We start from the raw sequence: 7,452 nt of genomic DNA, 5'->3' as shown, positions 1-7,452 counted from the left end.
TTGACAGATGAAGGTGAAGAGCACTCAGTCTACAAAAGCAGTTCTAATATCCTGCATGTTGATTACACAGAGTGGTAACAAATTTCTATTTAAAAACATCTGTGTTCTACTTTGGCTTATTTTGAAAATATTCTGAGTTTATTTTTCCAAGTATGTTGAAAAAAGAAGAACATGATCAAAATCCCACCAAGAGTTTTGTACACATAGACAAGGTTCTTCTAAAACTTATACGGAAAGAAATAAGCCACAGAGTAGCTAAAATGATTTTGAGAAGAAAAAAAGTGAGAGGAATCACTCTATCCAGTATGAAGGCCTGGTGCATAACCACAGATGTCAAGACAGTGTGGTACTGGCAGAGGATAAGCTAGACATAGATAAAATAAACACAACAGAGCTGAGAATCTTGAACTAGATTTACACAGATATGCCCAACTGACTTTGGACAAAAGCGCAACAGCAATCTGATGCAGGAAAATAAACTGTGTAACAAATGTTGCTAGAGCAACTGGACTTCCTCAGGCAGAAAGAACCCACCTAAACCACACATTATATACAAAAATTAATTTGGATTAGATTATGGATTTAAATGAAAAGTGTAAAGCTATAAAGTATTCAGGACAAAATATAGCAAAAAGTCTTTGGGCCTAGTGAAAGAATTTTTAGATTAGATGCCAAAAGCATGACTCTTATGAGGGAAAATTGATAAATTGGACTTTATAAAAGTTAAGAACTTTTACTCTGTGAAAGACTCTGTCAAGAGAATCAAAAGACCGGTTACAGGCTAGAAGAAAATATTTGCAAACCACATGTCCAGCAAAAGACTAATACCTTGAATATATTAAGACCTCTCAGCTATTAGTAGTTACATGAACTGCTGAATTCTACTAGTTTGACACTTTTTAGGACACGAGATTGGAAGGGCAATATAAATTTGGATGTATATTACATGTGTATCTATAAATATTTTATATAATTTATATTTAAATATATTTTATATATGATTAAGTGTATTTATATTTGTTGTTGTTGTTTAGTCACTACGTCATGTCCTACTCTGTTGTGGCCCCATGGACTGTAGCCCACCAGGCTCCTCTGTCCATGGATTTTCCAGGCAAGAATACTAGAGTGGGTTGCCATTTACTTCTCCAGGGGATCTTCCTGACCCAGGGGTCAAACCAGCATCTCTTGTGTCTCCTGCACTGACAGATGTATTCTTTACCACTGAGCTACTTGGGAAGTCCATGTATTTATAGAGATGTGTGTGTGTGTGTGTGTGTGTATGTGTGTGCACGTGTGCACTCAGTTGCTCAATCATGTCTGACTCTTTGTGACCCTGTAGGCTGAAGCCCACCAGGCTTCTCTGTTCATGGGAGTTTTCAGGCAAGAATACTTGAGTGGGTTTCCATTTCCTACTCCAGAGGATCTGCCTAACCCAGGAATTGAACCCACCTCCCCTGCATTAGTGGGCAGATTTTTTTTTTACCACTGAGCCACCTAGGAAGCATTTATATAGATAAATATATATAAATATACATGTTTTACATATGCCTATACATATTTTACATATTATATAGAAATAGTATATATGTGTGTGTGTGTGTGTGTGTGTGTATATATATATCAGGTGTCATTAAAAGCTGTCTGCACAACTTGATTTGCTGTTTCTAAGAATAACTTATGTAGTCAAATTGGTTTCCCACTTGTGACATGTGATCTTATAAATATATATATTAACTTTGGAAGCTATTTCCCCCATCTTCAATCCATCCAGAGGAAGATACCCCTTCTCAGTCACTGCAGTGTTGTCATTGTCCTTTATGAAAGACAGTGTCGATCAAGATGCAAAATCCACTGCCTTTTTTTGAGGAATAACTTCCTGTTAACAGGATATACTCAGACTAAAACAGGCCAGATAGCAATACAACAGAATTCCTTTCTGTTCACAATTGTTTCCCCACTATTTAGAATACTTTCTATTCTCTTGGGTCTTCCCTGATAGCCCAGTTGGTAAAGAATCCACCTGCAATGCAGGAGACCTGGTTTGATTCCTGGGTCGAGAAGATCCCCTGGTGAAGGGATAGGCTACCCACTCCAGTGTTTTGGGGCTTCCCTTGTGGCTCAGCTGGTAAAGAATCCACCTGCAATGTAGGAGACCTGGGCTTGATCCCTGGCTTGGGAAGATGCCCTGGAGAAGGAAAAGGCTACCAACTCCAGTATTCTGGCCTGGAAAATTCCATGGACTGTATAGTCCATGCAGAATCCCAAAGTGTTGGGCATGACTGAGCAACTTTCACTTTCACTTCTTTCTACTCTCTTTAGAGTCATACCTTAAATTTCCTTTTCAGAGCCATGCATTCATGGTGGCCATTCATTATATTATCAAGTATCCCATATATGCTATACACATATTTATGTCAATGTCTCATCCTGCCCTCTTAAGATAATTTATAATTTAAAATTAAACCATGTATTTTTTCTCATGAGACTCCCAGAGGTTCTTTTAGAAAATTCCTTCTCCAGCTATCAGGTATGTGAAGGATATGTTCAAGTAGCATACTATTAGAGAAGCTACTCAAATGTTTTGCAAGTATTTCTCAAGGATGACTTTTCTGGATGACAAACCACAGTGATATATTACTCAAATGTCAGATGCCCATAGCAAGCATTCTAAAGGTGGTACATATTTTGGTACACTTTAAAAGATCACCAACATGTTTTCCTCAGATTTCAGGTTGATTTAGGGACTGTAAAGATGCTTTTGATATAGAAGTTTCAAAGAATTTCAGAGTCTTATCAAATCAACTGGTATATAGGAGGAATAACTCAGCAATGAATCAAAAAGATTTCTTTTTGACTAAGACTCTAGATTCAATGTTAGTTTATTTTTTCTGAGATCTAAACTTTATATGACAAAAGCTTTAAAAATTTCACTAAACTGTCAGTTATTCTGAGATTAAATTAGGCCTATATTATTTTTATAAGTTGTTTTTGGATTATGAAGCAAATATATGTTATAGTAGTGAGTATATAAGAGTTCAAAGAACAAGTAGAAGAAACTTCTCTTAACATAAGAAATCAGCATTAGCATTTTGATGCATTTTTTTCAAACTTTTGTCTCTGAATATTTTTCACAGTTAAAAAATAGTGTATATAAAAATTTCTATTGTGAATTTTCACCTGTCATTATATCAATAACACCAGCATATTCTGTGCTATAATGTTTTATTTAAAATGTTTTAATAATTTGTTTTAAATGTTTTGTAAGCATTCTATTGGCTATATAATTTCCCATATTACAAATAAGCCTGATTTTATATTGCTGTTTATCTATTGCTGACCATTTATGTAAATGCTGTGGGATAAATGTATTGGCATAAAGGTTTTTTCTTTCTATATTTTGTAAAGCTCTTTAGAAATATAATTATCATGTTAATGATAGAGTGTTTTGAGGCTCATGATCATGCTACTGAGATGTTTTCAATATTGCTCAAAGAGCTAAAAGAAAAGGTTGTTAATTTCAGTTTACTGGAGATTCAATGTTATTAAGTGGGCATAACTAATCAGGATAATTTTATAAAAAGGAATGGGCCTCAGATTTTATATCATTTGGGTTATTGCAATGGACCTCTTTCTTTTTCCATATCATTCAATTTCTAAAACTTCAATAAAAGCATAAAAATTAAATATTAGTATTAGAGATGAAGCCTCCAATACAAATACTATGTAATATAATTTTCACTAGTGCAGCATTTCTCAAAAGGTGTTTTCATAGCACTGTTCTTATACCATCCCTTCTTGGTCTCAGTCTAAAGACAATGAGACATCTCTAACAATCACCATGGAATTTTATACACTGTTTGACAAGTTCTACTGGAGAGAAAAAGAACAGAATTGGTCCTTTGAATAGAGCAAAATTATTGCCCAGGTTGTGAGGTGAAGCTAGCAAGGGATTATACATTATTTGATGTCAGGATTATCAGAGTAAAGATGAAGCTATTGAAACCAATACACATATACGTGTGTATATTGGGCTTCCTGGGTGGCTCAGCTATCAAAGAATCTGCCTGCAATGCAGGAGATCCCGGTTCAATTCCTGGGTTGGGAAGTTCCCCAGGAGAAGGGATAGGTTACCCACTCCAGTATTCTTGGGTTTCCCTGGTGGCTCAGATGGTAAAGAATCTGCCTGCAATGCAGGAGACCTGGATTCGATCCCTGGGTTGTGAAGATCCTCTGGAGGAGGGCATGACAACCTACTCCAGTGTTCTCGCTTGGAGAATCCGCAAGAACAGAGGAGCCTTGCAGGCTACAGTCAATGGGGTGGCAAAGAGTTGGACATGACTGAGCAACTAAGAACAGCACAGCATAGCATGTGCATATATATAAATGTATAAATGTGTGTATGCGTGTATATGTACATATATGTGTATATTTATATATACATGTATACACATATGTGTGTAATTACATATGTATAATATATAAGTTGCTTCAGTTGTGTCCGATTCTTTGTGACCCTTTGGACTGTAGATGGCCGGGCTCCTCTGTCCACAGGATTCTCCCGGCAAAACTACTGGACTGTTGCCATTTCCTCCTCCAGGGGATCTTCCCGACCCGGGGACTGAAGATGTCTCTTACATCTCCTGCATTGGCAGCTGAGTCCTTTACTGCTAATGCCACGTGGTAAGCTTTGTTTTGAAGCAGTCAAATTTAAAACCACTACTGAATTAGATACAGAGATTGAACTATTTAGTATTAGTATATGCTGCCTATGAAGACTTGGATTAGGTTGTACATTGTATTCTTAACATTTAGAAGCCCCACTATTGGATGACTATACTTTCTACAGTTATTCAATTTTTCAACAACTGTATATTCTTTTATTTTCATTTTCCATCTAGGAAAAGAGATGCTCATGGAGGTGGGATACTTTGTCCAAGATCATTTGTTTAGATGAGTAGGTCAGAACTAGCAAACACATGTCTTACTGATTTTAGTTTGTGTGGTCTTTTCAATACACTACACTGAAAATAGTTTCCTAACTCTCCACTATTGGGATCAAATTTTTTTTTATTAAGTTGACATCTTTAGAAGTACCAGATAGATATGGGTAGGAGAGGAAAGTTGACAAAATTGTTGAGTGAAATGAGAGCCTATGAACAAAATAATCATAGATTGCTGTGAGGACACCGTGGAATGGAATACCATATTGGTTGTTTACAATCAATATAATTTCAGGTTGATTATGGTATCCATAGGTTCTGATTTCTTAATACATATTACTTTTTTTCTAACATTTTGTGTATCTAAAAAAGATATATCTTTGGTAGCTGGGAACCTGGAGAAAAGACAAGAATAAGTCCAATGGTTGATTTAACCAGAGGAATAAAATATTTATTCTATTTTTTTTCCCCTGAACTTAAGACAATGTGATACATAGTGTCTGCCATTTACAATATGACCTAAACAAAAGAATTATCTTCCCTTTGTTTCTCAATGTTTATATCCCTGAGGTTATATGTATATATGTTAAACAGAAAGGTATTTTCTTACATTTTGTTGTATTGACCTCTCTCTGCCTGATGCTAAAGTCATCCTTGTCACCAATTTCACTGGCAAACTCACTGCTTTTCAAGCACAGAATGAACTCATCCGTGGGTAGAGCTCATACTGCCAATTACTGGTGGGTACTTGTGGTTTCTTGGTGAACTATTGGCTCTAGAACTGTCAGTCTACAAAATTTCATGAACACTAAAATATATTTAATTAAAAAGAAAGAAGGAGGAGTAGGAGCAGAAGAGAAACATCTGAAAAGGTCAGTTACCCAACTTGCCAGTATATCCACAGATACTAGGACCTATATTCAATTGGCCATTTCTTTATTGTAAGCATGAATCAAATAAATTCAGAAAAAAATGCTATAGGTGAAGAATGAATGCTAGGTTCCTTTAGTCCTGGATTTTATAAGCAAAAATGTTCCTCTAATGGATGACAATGCTTCTCAGTATTTTCTTGCTTTCGATACATCACTTTGTGATCTTATTAAAGCCAATGGGCAGCAACACATCATTTTGTTTCAGACCAACAACATTGTCATGACAATTGTTTAGGAATAAGGTGTTGATGAAATGAAGAAACAACCCACAGAATGGAAGAAAATATTTGCAAATGATTCAACCAACCAGGGAGTAATCTTCAAAATACATAAAAATTATTAAGGCTCTATGTAAAAAGACAATCCAAATGAAAACAAACAAACCAATCAAAAAATGGGTAGAAGATCTAAGCAGAGAGTTCTGCAAAGAAAACCTACAAATGGCCAAAAGGCACATGAAAAGATGTTCAACATCACTGATTATCAGAGAAATGCAAATCAAAGCTACAATGGAGTATCACATATCAATCAGAATGGCCATCATCAAAAAATCTACAAATAATGAATGCTGGAGAAGGTGTGGAGAAAAGAGAAGCTTCCTACACTGTTGGTAAGAATACAAATTGGTTCAACCATTATGGAGAAGAGCATGGAGTTTCCTTAAAAAACTTAAAAAAGAACTAGCATATGATCCAGTAACTCCTCTCCTGGGCATGCATTCAGAGAAAACCATAATCCAAAAGAATACATACACCCCAGTGTTTACTGCAGTACAATAGTCAAGACATGGAAGCAACCTAAATGTCCATCAACAGAGATATGGATAAAGAAGATGTGGTACATGCATCCAAGGAACTATTACTCAGGCATAAAAGAGAATTAAATAATGCTATTCACAGCAACAAGGAAGCAACTAGAAATTATTATACTAAGTGATGTAAGTCAGACAGTTCAGTTCAGTTGCTCGGTCATGTCTGACTCTTTGAGACCCCATGGACTGCAGCACGCCAGGCCTCCCTGTCCATCATCAACTCCCGGAGTTTACTCAAACTCATGTCCATTGCGTTGGTGATGCCATCCAACCATCTCATCCTCTGTCGTCCCCTTCTCCTCCCGCCTTCAATCAAGTCAGACAGCAAAAGACAAATAGGAATAGAAATTTAAGAAGATACAAATGAACTTATTTGTAAAACAGAAGCAGATTATAGATATTGTAAACAAACTTATGGTTACAAAAGGGGCAATGCTGGAGGGAGGGATAAATTAAGAGTGTAGGATGAACAGGTGCACACCACTATATATAAGATAGGCAACTAACAAGGACCTACTGTGTAGCATAGGGAACTCTGCCCAATATTGTGTGATAAGCTATATGAGAAAAGAATCTTAAAAAGAATGAATGTACGTATAACTGAATTACTTTGCTGTGTACCTGAAACTAATATAACAATGTAAATCAACCATTCTCTAACAAAACTAAAGTATTTTAAAAAAAGAGTAAAGTATTGATGGCTTTATGAGCTGATAATCATGTAATGTGTGCTCAGAAGTGCAGCTGTGTCTGACTCTTTGCAACTCCA

This window comes from Dama dama, chromosome 32 (genome assembly GCF_033118175.1).
Source record: "Dama dama isolate Ldn47 chromosome 32, ASM3311817v1, whole genome shotgun sequence".
In the NCBI taxonomy this organism is placed as follows: Eukaryota; Metazoa; Chordata; class Mammalia; order Artiodactyla; family Cervidae; genus Dama; species Dama dama.
This window is presented reverse-complemented; position numbering follows the sequence as displayed.